This window comes from Atractosteus spatula, chromosome 2, assembly GCF_055471065.1.
Source record: "Atractosteus spatula isolate fAtrSpa1 chromosome 2, fAtrSpa1.hap1, whole genome shotgun sequence".
In the NCBI taxonomy this organism is placed as follows: domain Eukaryota; kingdom Metazoa; phylum Chordata; class Actinopteri; order Semionotiformes; family Lepisosteidae; genus Atractosteus; species Atractosteus spatula.
Window position 1 is genome coordinate 65,489,318 of NC_142707.1, and position 12,908 is coordinate 65,502,225.

The 12,908-nt window shown below is 46.1% G+C and overlaps 1 protein-coding gene and 1 non-coding gene across 3 annotated transcripts in view; both read left to right on the plus strand.

Moving 5' to 3' along the window:
• Window positions 1–12,908, plus strand: part of asap2a (ArfGAP with SH3 domain, ankyrin repeat and PH domain 2a) — a 103,218-nt gene that overhangs the window by 20,562 nt on the left and 69,748 nt on the right. The window lies entirely within an intron of this gene.
• On the plus strand, window positions 2,555–2,660 carry LOC148840072 (U6 spliceosomal RNA). Its single transcript, XR_016090351.1, has one exon. It is a non-coding gene; the product is annotated as a U6 spliceosomal RNA (small nuclear RNA).

Below are 12,908 nucleotides of genomic sequence, written 5' to 3' on the forward strand. Positions count from 1 at the left end.
TTTAATGCATCTTTCTTTAAAAACTTTCCAATTAGAAGTTTTTAAATTAAGGTAAAACACATCGGCTTCCGCGTTTTATTGAGTGTTATTCCCGCTGGAAGGAACAGCTGTGTGCTGTGCAGTTTTATTTGGTGTTGGTGAAGAAGCCCGCAGGTACTCAGAAGCCGTTTGCATGGAATATTCCGCCACATCCTCCTGAAAAGTTTTGTTTTTGAGAAAGAATTTAGGAAAATTATTTGAATATGCTTTATATTTTTTTATTAGACTCATATTATGAAATCTAACTTTTAAAGGACTATAGATATCGCACCAAAAAGAGGAGCTTAAGTGTGAGTTTATATTGTGTTGTTCCCGATTTTCGAGGTTTAGGAAATTGTAGCTGATCATTTTCGTTCCTTGGTTTTGAAACATGATATCAAGCGAACTTCACTTTAAGAGTTTTAATGTGGCCTTTGTAAACTGAGGATGTTCAGGTAGTGCTGAAATTGACGGATGGGTGGATTATAGATTTACAATTCTAAATAGTACAGACAATACTGAAATACGCTGTTTCAGAAACTCTTACGAATGCGAGCGGTCTGTTCGTTTCTTGGTACCGTTCAGTTCTGATTCAGTAGCCGCTTCAAGCCCCTTTAGTGTGTTTCCAGTTCCCGGCAAATGGGCACCCACAGCGCACACCGTGACGAGGGTGTGTGTAAACTAAGTACCTGGGGGAGATGAACTATTTCTTTTTATTTCGTTTTTTAAGACGTTGTTTGATATGTCCTTGTGGAAGGGCTAAAGTCTCTCGAAGAACACGTACGGCTTCTTAATGCCCGTGTGCGCTCGGTGGTGCGGCTCTGTCGTGTCGCCTGCAGCCGGTGTTTTCGCTGTTCCGCAAAAGCTGCGACGATGTTCAGAGAAGACGTGGTGACGCTTCGCTTCTGCCTGTTCCAGGGGACCGCAGTGCTGTTCCGTCATCTTGTTAACCCCTGGCAGCAGATTGTCTTTGTCGTTCAGCTAGCTGCCCTGTTATCTGCTCATTCTGCTCATTAATACACCAAGGGGGGCCCTGCCGGTCAGGTCTCTGTAGCTCGGAAAGGGAGACTGCCTCGGGGCCGGCTGCGCCCTTTCCCCGCCTCCGCCTGCTTAGACAGGCCGCCCTGGAAGTGGGTCCGAGCTGGTGACGGGTTCGGTGCGAGGGCCGAGCTCAGTCCTGTCGGCCCGGTCCTGTCACTGCTGAGCGCTCGCCTGGACGGTACTGGCGCCGAGCTTTAAGCGCTTTGTCGTGAGCGCTGCCCCCTTGTCCTGGCGGTATCGCAGCTCGACTTGAGGAGACCTGTCACGTCTTGCCTTGCTCAGCAGGGCAAGTCATTTAATAGGTGTGGTAAATTGTAATTGTTGCGGAGAGATCTCCTCAACAGAACGGAACGTGTTTGTACTTAAGGAACTGTTTGATTATGTTTCAGTTCTGTCATCTTAATCTCTTAACTTTCTCACTGGAGTATTTCTTTGATTTTGTTTTGGGTTTTTTTCGCCTCCCAGACATCAATTCTAAGTTTATTAACACTTTATTAACTTTTATAAGATTTTGTCTGTCTCGTCTCACACAGAAATAACAGACAAATGGTGGGTACATTATGTAAACCTGCTCCTATGGTCTGTGCACCTTCTGTTTAGTTTTGACCCTGGTATTTTTTAGCTAGGTTTATTTTTCACAGTTTAGCTCTGTTCAGAATGGGGGGAAAAAAAGACATTTTAAGCACAAATGTATCTGTCCTGAACATTCAGAAGAGCTCTTTTTTTGGAATCTCTCTGGGGTCTTGGGGTGAGACTGAGGTATTGAGGTTAATTGACACTGAACTTCCTGCCTTCTGGCACCGCTGTCGAGGCAGGAGGCAGGTTCCACCGCAGGACAGAAATGGAACTTTCTCGTGACTGACTTGCTTGATTTTGTTTTGGACTGCTTTCCCCTCACTCTAAAGTGCTTATTGTGTTGAATGAGCTTTCATCTAAGCGTTCTGGAAACTGTGTGTCCAGAATATTTGAAGAGTCTGTGCGTTCCCCTTTTATTGAACTAGTTACTTGCTTGATTGGTCAGTAACTTGCGCAGGTGTCACCCATCTTCATACAGCAGGCAATTTAGGCTGTTTTGGGGGCTGGAGCTCTCTAGGATTGGAGGATTGGAGACCCTAGTCATAAAGGTGCTTGGTAAGAAACAGAAAGATGCATCTCACTAATGTCTGATAACAGGGGGTTGCAGACTCAGGTGGCAGTTATTTGCTCCTGTATGGAGTAGTTAAGAAGCCCTTAAGGCCGGTTCAGCTGGGAGATGATGGAAAAGACCGCCAAGGCCAGGAGTATGTCTTTTCCCCTCCTGATTGGCCACCCAAGCTCGGGAGAGCCTTGCGCTGATCTGACAGCGGTTAGTCGTGTTGGAAGCAGGTTTCCTGAATCTCACCGACGTTCTCTCCCATGTATCCCGTGTTCAGACCTCTGCCGTGAGACTTGGCGTTTCTCCTGCGGAAGGTCACCTCTCTTCCGTGTAGAAAAGTGAGTTTGGAGCGAGATGGAAGTCCAGTTTCGGCGGGACGCATGCTAAAATGGGAACGATACAGAAAAGCTTGGCGTGTTCCCTTCGCCAGGGTGATGCGCAGATTCGTGAAGCGTTCCATATTTTTTCCCCCCAGATGGGCTGTATGGGCCAAATGGCCTCCTCCTCTTGCTCATAACCTTCGTGTTCTCGTGGGGTCAGTGGAGCTATCTGGATGGGAACTCGAACGGGTGTTTGAAATTCTGACTTCAGCTTCCAGTGCAGGCGAATATTTTCACCACGTGTTGGAAAATATTCCTCGGATGTTGCTCTTCGTGCCAGACATTGTGCTGTTCTGGTGGAAAACGGAGCGAGTGCTGGTTTTCTCCAGCTGATGTCCATATGTTGTGCAGCGGGGGGAGTCCTGCAGGATGTCTCGGAGAGAGGCCAGGCCCCGTTCCTTGAGGCCTGATATTCAACTCAATTTATTTCTGTATAGCGCCTTTCACGACAAGGTTGCCCCAAGGCGCCTAACAAAGCAAGTGACCCTACGTGTTGTGAATACAGAACAGAAAGGACCAGAGGACAACGGAGGAGAGGAGCCAAAAGCTCCTAAGTAAGGAGAAAAAAAAACCTCCAGGGGTCCAAGGTCAACTGGCTGCCCAACCCCTCTGGGCATGCTAACATTATACAATTAAATGATATGCATATGATAATCTTGGCCAATTCAGTCAGCTAATTGAATTATTAAAGGCTTGGTGAAAACAAAAAAAAAAGAAGAGTGAAGCGAGTAGGAACGTGAAGCGAGGAGAGCTGATGTCTGCGGCGCAGCGCTGGGACGGCGGTGCTGGTGAATAATTCATACTTCCTCTGTAGCAGGCGGGCTCCTGGGGAAAGACGGCGGCGTTGTTTTTCTGGAGATAACTGACAGCGGTCTTGAGGGAGGGGGCTGTCTGCGCGGCCGGAGCCGTCAGCCGCCGACCGTGTCCGTGTGTCTGGGCGCAAGGCCGCCCGTCGCTCCCCGGCGCTGCTGTACTCCTGACAGGGGCCGCCCCCGCTCTGAGACACAATCCGGGGGGTTAACAGCGGTAACCTCTGGGCATCTGAATTTCCAATGCACGACATCTGCGCTCGCAGCTCTCCTGTTTTGCTTCACGGCGTGCTTCCGAGATGCATCCCGAATGGAAGGAGGAAAGAAAGCCATGCGTGGAATTGTGCAGGGGAATAGTTGGGATTTTCATCCGTTTGGGTGCAGTAAATGATCTCTCTCAATTATTTTTAGGCCCTTGAGTTTAGAACAATGACATGTCCGTTGCACCTAATGAAATCCTTTTTTAAATAATAAGACTTCATTGCTGCTTTGCAGCCCTGGGTTCAGTTCTGGACCTGGAATATAGTACAGTACGTACAATAAAATGTTTTATTTATAGGTAATTCCATGAGCACATTTGATCCTTTTAGAATAATTCTTTGTGGTCAGCTCAGTGGTTTCTGGGAGACTGTAAGTACTGGAACTCGGTTAAAGTAAATTTCATTCTGTTGAAATCAGTACTTGGTTGCATATTCCTCGGAGGCGGTGACTACATGAAGTCTGACCTGCTAAGCTCACCCAACTCGTTGGCCTTCTGGCCTGTCCTGTCCTTGGGCGGTCCGACTTCAGTATTTGTTTTCTTCAGCACGTCTGTTTAGAACGGACCACTGTCATTCTGGTGCCATAGTGAGGTTCCACACAACAAGCATTTTCTTCATCGGAGGACAAAAGCTGACTGTCCCAGTCCTTTTGGGAGGGCACTGTACAGTACATGAGTTAAGTAGCTACGAGGTGCTGTGAGTGGTATAGAAATGGTTTCTTGTGCTCAGTGGCTTAGTGATTTAGCACCAACAACATAGATAATACACTACACCATAATACCTAAACAGCCCACAGTCAATGCCAGGCAGAGTAATAGTTGTTGTTTTCTAGTGCTTCTGATGTTTCGAAGTCTGTTTTTCAGCTCTGTAGTGTGAGCCTCGTATGCTTTTCCCCCCTTGGCTTACCTGCAAGTGACGCCGGACTGGAGCAAAGAGGAGAATTCTGGTCTGCGCCTGCAGAAGGCGGCAAGATATTTGGCTTCTTTAACAGAAGGCTGGATATTTTTTCTATGTGAAAAATGGTCCTTCCATCATCGGACAGCTTGCTCTCCTTGCTCCTGGTGAGGACTGTGCCAATCTGCCGCCCGTCCTGCAGGCTCAGAGGGCAGGGTGGGTCGGCACCCTGGATCTCAGGGCGGCGTGCATGAAATGAGTCGCGATCGAGCGGCCCCTGCTTGGAAAGGCCGAGCTGTCCGGTTTCAGGCCTCCGAGCTGCCCTTCGCTTGAACTAGAGGCATCTCCTGTGCACACTTCAGCTTTGGCTCCGGCGTAGTCCAGCTGTAAAATGACTGCACGCTCATGCGCGTCTCCGCGCGGAAGAAAGAGCCCCCTTTGACAAGTGCCGGCCCCGAGAGAGAAGAGATATGCGGAGGTTTAAGCGCTCACTGTTTGGTCTGCGGGTAATAATAACATCACTTTATTACCCCTATACAATTTCTTGCATTAGGAACTTGTCTTTTCGCATACCCCAGCTTGCTCTCCATGAGACACACAGACAGGGAGAGAAGCTTGGGGTCAGAGTGCAGGGTCAGCCATTTATACAGCACCCCTGGAGCAGTTGGGGTTGAGGGCCTTGCTCAGGGGCCCAACAGAGTAGGATTCCTCTGCCGGCTGCGGGATTTGAACCTGCAACCTTCCAGCCACAGATGCAGATCCTTAGCCACAGGGCTGCCGCTCCGCCCCCAGCGGGTACCGCGTGATCTCGATATTCCAGGACGTCTGGGCTTGGCCTCGGCTTCGGCAGGGAAAGGCTCCGGGCTCGCGGGAAATTTAAAATGCTGGAAAGGCAATTAAATGAAGGAGGACATAAGCTCTTAAGACCAGTTCAAATACAATTAGCTAATTGGGTAATGATGCCAGATATTGAGGCGAAAAGTTCTCTTTTGCGATTAATTCTTGTTCTCGATGGCGAACCCTTTTTCCTTTCTTCTCCTTTAAAGGCGTTATCTGAAGGAAGTACGGTCAGTAATGACCATTTCTATGGTAAGACACAAAAGTATGCTTTACACAGAGGTAACTGGGAGAACTGACTCCACTGGCAGTAGCTCATGCACTTGGGTGTGACATTTTTGAGATGGAGTTGAGTTCCAGAGCTGCTGTTTACGGGTCTGTTTTCAGATTTTCACTGACGCCGCTCTCTGTGGAAGAGGATACAACAGCTATAAATTTATTTGTAAGTCACAAGTAGCCTGTGCGGATAGCTTCATTGCGTTTCACATATAAAACTATCGAGGAAAGTTGCTAGTAGGTGGACATTTTTGAAGGACTTGTCAGGGTAATCTGTACATTGCAGGCATTGTGAAAGTACCTCCCTCTTGGGTGGAGTGGTGGCTCTGTGGCTGAGGATCTGCGCCTGTGACTGGAAGGTTGCTGGTTCAAATCCCGCAGCTGGCAGAGGAATCCTATTCCGTTGGGCCCCTGAGCAAGGCCCTTAACCCCAGCTGCTCCAGGGGCGCTGTACAATGGCTGACCCTGCGCTCTGACCCCCAGCTTCTCTCCCTGTCTGTGTGTCTCATGGAGAGCAAGCTGGGGTATGCGAAAAGATGAATTCCCAATGCAAGAAATTGTATAGGGCTAATAAAGCAACATTATTATTATTACATTACATTATTATAACCTACTGCATTTTCAGAAAAAACCATGAAGCTGCTGCATTTGACCCATATTCCAACTCTCTCTATCCATATCTTACTGCTGTTTAACATTTTTTTTATGTGCATGCGACAAAACGTCCATCGCAGTTCTGTTTCCATGGCTCCGTAAAGGAGAGTTCGCCAGGTGCAACTGGTGTCTCTATATCGAATTTGACCGTTATACAGATGTTGACACTGCTGTATACAAGCAGTGTTTGAGACTGTTATGTTTTATGTTTATATGCAAATAAGTAACCCCACAACAGAAACAAAGTAGCCCTGTGTTTACAGTACAGTGACTAGGAAATGCACAGCCTATCCTTGACCTTTGTACTGTTTTTGTTAAGAAGTGTAAGCAGGGCACAAACTTGAGTCGGTTGATATTTTGCAGCTGACAGATGTGTTAGTAGGTTTTGTTGAGGCATATTCCTTTCAGTGAATTATACACGGGCAATAAAGAGTGCTGTACTCTTACCAGTTCGCGGAAGTGTTTTCATTTGGGGCTGTGCAGTCCTTTCGTCTTTGTTTAATCACATCTAATTTCCTGCATGAGCAGAGCCCAAAACATTGTTACTTCGTTAATTGTGCCTGGTGGGCAAAACTGCGCATCTGGGTTGTGTGTGTGCGCAGATATTTGATAGATGCAAATGTTTTTACAAAGACCCTAAAAGCAAAAAAAAATATAAAGAAATGTGCTCATTGAGAGAATGCTGTTGTAATGAAGTTTGGTAATAACCCCCTAAGAAAAAGGTGTCAAGAGTCGCTAATAAGGCAGTACGCACAAAGGGAAATTACTTTTTTTTTATTAACCTGAAGGCGTTTTCCTTCAGTAAAGGAAGAGTGTGAGCCTTGTCTGCTTTAGCCCTGTGTTGTCTCAAGGGGAGGTTCTTTCAAGTTAGTGGCAACACGAACGCGTGGGAGAGAGACGAGCTCAGTGGTTTGGCCTGCGAGGGCCGGTCCTGTGCCAGTTTCACTGCCGGAGCAGGCCCAGTCAGATGGCGTGAGTGAGAAGGACTAACGCTTTGTTTCAAACAACAAAAATCAGATTAATGGAGCCGCTTAGCCGATCTGTTCTCTTCTGTCATCAGATTTGAAATGCCGTTACGTATTTGCAGGGAGGTAAAAGTGTGACCCTTTTCCTTTACCTTATTTGAGCGTGAGAGAAAAATGCACACAAACAAACATGATTTCTTGTGCGAACGAGCACAACACACCACTGGATTTGCTGAAGTATTGTGAATAAAGACTGTACCCTTGGCAAAGGTATATTGCTTTGTTTTCTTTTCACACTCTAATTTTGAGAAACTATAAGGTAATATTTTCATTATCTTAGATCAGTTTGCCTTGGAAGAACACGGTGAGTTGATTTGATGAGAGCAAAATTATAATCGTAGGAATAATAGGGAATTATAAAACATGGGCTTTAAAGTACTCATATTCAAGGTAGTGCAGGTTCATGCTTCCCGTATTATAAAAGAGGTTTGTGAGTGCTGGGTTTAATTTAAATGAATGCAAGTTAATCATCCTGAGGTTTAATAACTTGGTGTTTAATTGAAGCTAATCTTTTTACCTACCAGTATGACCCAATCCTTTTAAAGTCTTAAAAATAGCTGCTGACCACAGTATCAGTTTCATCCATCAGCATTCTTCCTCAGTTCCCTGGCACAGCGATATTAAGTTCTGCACTTCTCAAAACTTTGTGGGGGCAAAAAAGCACGACATAAGCAAAAGTTATGTTTTTTTTTCCATCGCAATTGCTTTTTGTTTTCGTGAATAAACTGCTGTCTCTGCTTTCAAAGGTGGCCATGGAGTTCCTTTGGCAGAGGAGCATGTGTTATTTCATAGCTAAACTGAATTTTACATTTCTGGCTGCTGTCCATTTCTGAGCTTAGACTTGAGCTGTTTTTTAATACCTGACAGCTTGGCTCAGCTGATCGGTTATCTGGTTTGAAGTTCAGCCGGTCGCTGTTCAAATAGAGGGAAACAGCCTGCCGTCAGATAAAGAACTCACAAATAATGATTTTTTTTTAAGTTGTGAATATATTAACTAAGTCAAGAATAAGTAAAAAAAAAAGATCATACAGCATACTAAATAGTGAATCCGTAGCATATCAAGTAATGTTCACTATTTTGACTTGCTCTTCCTGATGACATTCAGCTTTTTGGAAGTCTTGAGCCATCAAGTCAAAAAACAGAACGTTATCATTAGGTGATGGATATACTGTAGTATGGTGGCACAAGCAAAATATCAAAAGAATCTTGCAATCAAGAGTACTTGACTGCATTACCGACGGTTATCCTTTACAGTTAATTTAACTGAGTGGAGTTAGGCTAGGCTTCTTGTCACATCTCTTCAAAATAACAAATAACGTTCAACGGTACGGTCAACTGTACACTGAATTTCTATTTGCAAACGCGCCACGTATGATGCAGTCCGTAGAAGGAGAAAAAGTGTGGGTTGCTTTGTCTCCACGTGGTCCCTGCTCCTTCTTCACGAGGAGAGCTCTCATGAGGAAAGTTAGCTGTGTGTGAGCTGACTCACACTGCAGTGCCTGACCCTGAGCTTTCTGAATACAGACAGAATGTGGTTTTAGAAGGTGTAACCTGCTGTTTCTGACAGAAGCATGAATGAGATGACCAGAACTAACAGGAAGGATTAAATCAAGATTGAACTATCTCTGGATTTTTTTTTTCAATTTTTCCTGTAGGAGTAATGTTCCTGTGCGGATATTTTCTTCCTTTCCCCAAGTCCTGCAGGAATCCCGATGAGTCAGAAGTGTGCGCGCTGACCGTGTCGCGGTCGGCAGTTCAAAGAGCGCGGCGGCGGTGCAGTTTTTGTGCAGCCAGGGCGCTGAGTCCACAGAACCGCGCTAGATCACAGCTGCTTTGTTTTTCCACTGGGGGCTCCTAGACATGCTGTCATCAAATTGTTCCACAGCGAGAACAATGAGGCAGGGTCCCGACAAGCAGTCAGCCGGAAAAACCTTTGGGAACCGGGCCAACAAAAAAAGGCCCTCAATGCATTTCGGCCACTGACTTTCCTCCCTTATTTAAGGGAGATGTTATTGATCTTCATGATTTTATGATCTCATCCCTTCCCTGTCCTCCATGCCCAGTTCGTGCGGCACACGTGCGTGACACTTTCTATACGTGTGTTTGGGTGCATTCTCTTTCATCTGTTGTTTCCTTTTGTACCCTGGATCAGGGAGTCTGCTAAACTAATAATGAGAACTGGCTTGGGGACGAGTCTCTCTTTTTCCCAGAGTTAATACCGCATCAGCAGGGTCTGCTTGTCGGCACACCAGTCTCCATTTGGTGGTTTGAACCAAATCTTTGAGCTGACGTTGCCATTAACTGCGACCGATAAATACTCCAACCGGCGCATCGTTCCGCCTGCCATCGGAGTGGGGGGGGGAGGAGAACAAAGTAATGTAGCCAATTCATAGAGGGGGATTATTAGGAGGAAGGGGAAATTTGGCCAGGACACCGGGGTTACACCCCCTTCTCTTTTTGAGAAACGACAGAGAGTCAGGACCTCGGTTTTACATCTCATCCGAAGGACGGCGCCTGTTTACAGTATAGTGTCCCCGTCACTATACTGTGGCATTAGGACCCACCTGGACCACAGGGTGAGTGCCCCCTGCTGGCCCCACTAACACCTCTTCCAGTAGCAGCCTTAGTTTTTCCCAGGTGGTCTCCCATCCAGCTATTGACCAGGCTCACACCTGCTGAGCTTCAGTGGGCTGCCAGTTGTGAGTTGCAGGGTGATATGACTGCTGGCTCTGGCTTGGGGATGAGTAGCAGGTGTCAAAACATTCCTCCCCCCCCTCAGAGAATTGTCACTGTAATGTTGTCACGTGACGCGCAAGCTGTTTCATGCGATGGCCGATTTCCTACAAAAAGCCTGGTCCTCACTTTTCCTCTTGAGTTTGCGTGAAAGGTTTGGCTGTTTTTTGTGCCCTTGAAACGGTAGTGGAGTTGTAGAATTTCTGTCCTACTAGAGTAAGGGAAAACGATAGATTTAACCATTTCCGAGGACTAATGAAGATCTCCTCCCCCGTTGAGCCCGGAGAATTGCGTCTTGTTCGGGATTAAATCTGGCCTCTGCCAGGAGAGGGGAACAATAGGAGCACTGTGGTGAGGTCATGACTGGGGAATCTCCTGGTCAGTTTGCTCTTTATCTCATTACTTTAATGTGTTTTTCAAAATTCGGCACAAGTGCTTAAGGTGCCCAATCAGCCCAGTCAGCACGGAGTGGAAGGTCACAGGGCGGTCGTTAAGTGCTGTGGCGGTTTTTGCAGCTGTCCGCCTCCTGCCATGTGAAAGATTGAGGATTCTGGGCGGTCCAAATATTTCAGTAGGCACCCACACTGCCTTCACACTTCGTGGAATCACCGGTGTATGTACAGCCCAGCGGTAAGGGGTTTAAAGCCACTGTTATTTTAATGAAGCTAATCCTGCCTTGGGATGGCCAGGTTCTTTGTTTTTCACTGCAAAAGCAGGACTTGTTGCTTTCCTCCGCTCTGGCAGAATTGTCCCACAGGACCTGAACGTGCCGGGGGAAGAGAGGGGATGCAGTAAGATGGAGTAGGAAAGGTGGTAAGAATTGATCTCTAACTTGCGAAGCTTCCACGCACACTACTGTACAGGATAGAGGAAAAAGTGGAGGATAGCTCCATGCTGAGAAGTGAAGAAAAACCACGCAGTGTTTCAGCTGTTGAAGCTCATTGACATCAAGGGTTCACTATGGTCTGATATCAGAACAGATGTTTTGTGGTATTTTGCTTTTTATCGGCCTTTCTGAACAAGCAATCTATTATTGTTATTTATTACTACATAGTAAGCAAATACAAGGTAAAAAATACACACCCCACACAAATAGCACCCTGGGACCAGAACTGAACCCAGCAAAGCTAACTGCTGTGCCACTGTGCTGCCCTTTCTTCCTCCTCGTCCTCCTCCTCCGGTCCACGCTTCTGTAGCTTGTGAGAATCCAGTTGGATTGACTCTGCAAGAGTCCTTTTTTAGTATAATCTACAAACCTGAGCAGATGGCTAACTGTACCAGAAAGTAATGCATTAGTATGAAACAAAGAGCGATTGACCAAATGTAGATCCCTGCGGTACTCCTCTAATTTCATCACCCCGATGTGAGCTTTCAGATCTTATCTCTGTTGTTTTCTTTTCATTAATCAGTTCTCAAAGCAAATCCGCGTATCTTCCTATCTGCCTACAGCCTGCAAATAGAGACTCCAATATTTTATTGGGAAGAGAAAGCTTCAGAAAATCAAAATATACAATATGTGCTCTCTGTATCTGTTACTGCTATTATTTGTTAAAATCACTCCTAGGTTAAGAGTGCGGAGCTACTTCAGGGTGTGAACTGGAAAGTAACAAAAGGATAATTCCCAGCTGAAAAAGTAAAAACAAAACTATTTCAGCTGTGTAACAATCACGAGTCCTTTACTAATAAACATATCTATTGCTCTCGAGTGACCCATAAAACTGTGACTGCCTCTGTACAGTTGCTAGTGTGAGAAAGAAAAGGCCATGTGTCTTCAGTTCTGAAGCCGTTGATGGAGAAATCGTATTTTCAAGGACGGATCTTTGGAGTCATGTTTAATGTTATTCAATTACATTAAAAGTCTCAGAAGAGTGGTGCAGTACCTCAGGAGGCTTGAATGTGGGGAAAAAGTCATCTAAACAACAGCTGGGCAGCTGAATGAATCCGAGCAGGAGCCTGACGCTTCTGCAGATGTGTGTAGGAGTGAGCATTGAAAACTCCAGTCCATGGGTCGCATTCCTGACCGGAGAAGATTCTCCTTCCTGAGATATTGGGCTGTTCGAACTTTTGTCATCGGGAGGAAAGGAAACCTTAAAGTTGGATTTTACTGTTGGTTGGATGATGTTTGTTTAAAAGACACGCCTATCAAAGGGGTTGCCTGCTTTGTGGTAGTATTTTTCCTCATCTAAGCCAGTAAGCAGACTCTTGCTTGCTATAAAACCAGGTCATTTAACATGGCTGCACTAGGCTTGCAGTCTTTCAGCCAATGGCAGGGTGCCCGGTACCACATGGGTCCAGTATTCTGTTTGGGGTTTCCTGCCTTTCCTCAGACCTAGCATGTGCCTCATGTCGCGGCAGGGACTTCCTTGGCGGTCTCAGGAGAGATGATAAGTGGAAAGGCCTCTCCGGGAAACCTGTTTGAGTCGTCAGGCTGTTTTTAAAACGCACTTAACTGGTTGGAGCTGTGAGGAGTGAGAGAAGCTTGATGAATAGTTCAGGGGGCTTTAATTGAACTCGGAATTGTATTCTCTGTAATGCAGCTGTAAAAGCTCCATTCCCTCTCCGCATGGGATACATTGTCCTTGGACGAAAGGAATGGATCTTGAGATCAATTTAGATTTCTACTGTTAAAGAGATTTAAAGTTCCTAAAGTAGTTAGTAGTGCATATCAGGAGAGGACTGTCGGCAGTAATACGTTCAGGAAATTGTCAGACGCATCTCATTGAAACCATTTGCAGTGCTCAACTCGAAACTGTAGGACAAGATCGATTAAGATTATCCTGTCTAATGGCATGGATACGGATACAGCACTCACTGAGCCGAGATGTGTATGGCGTGTTTGTGACCCC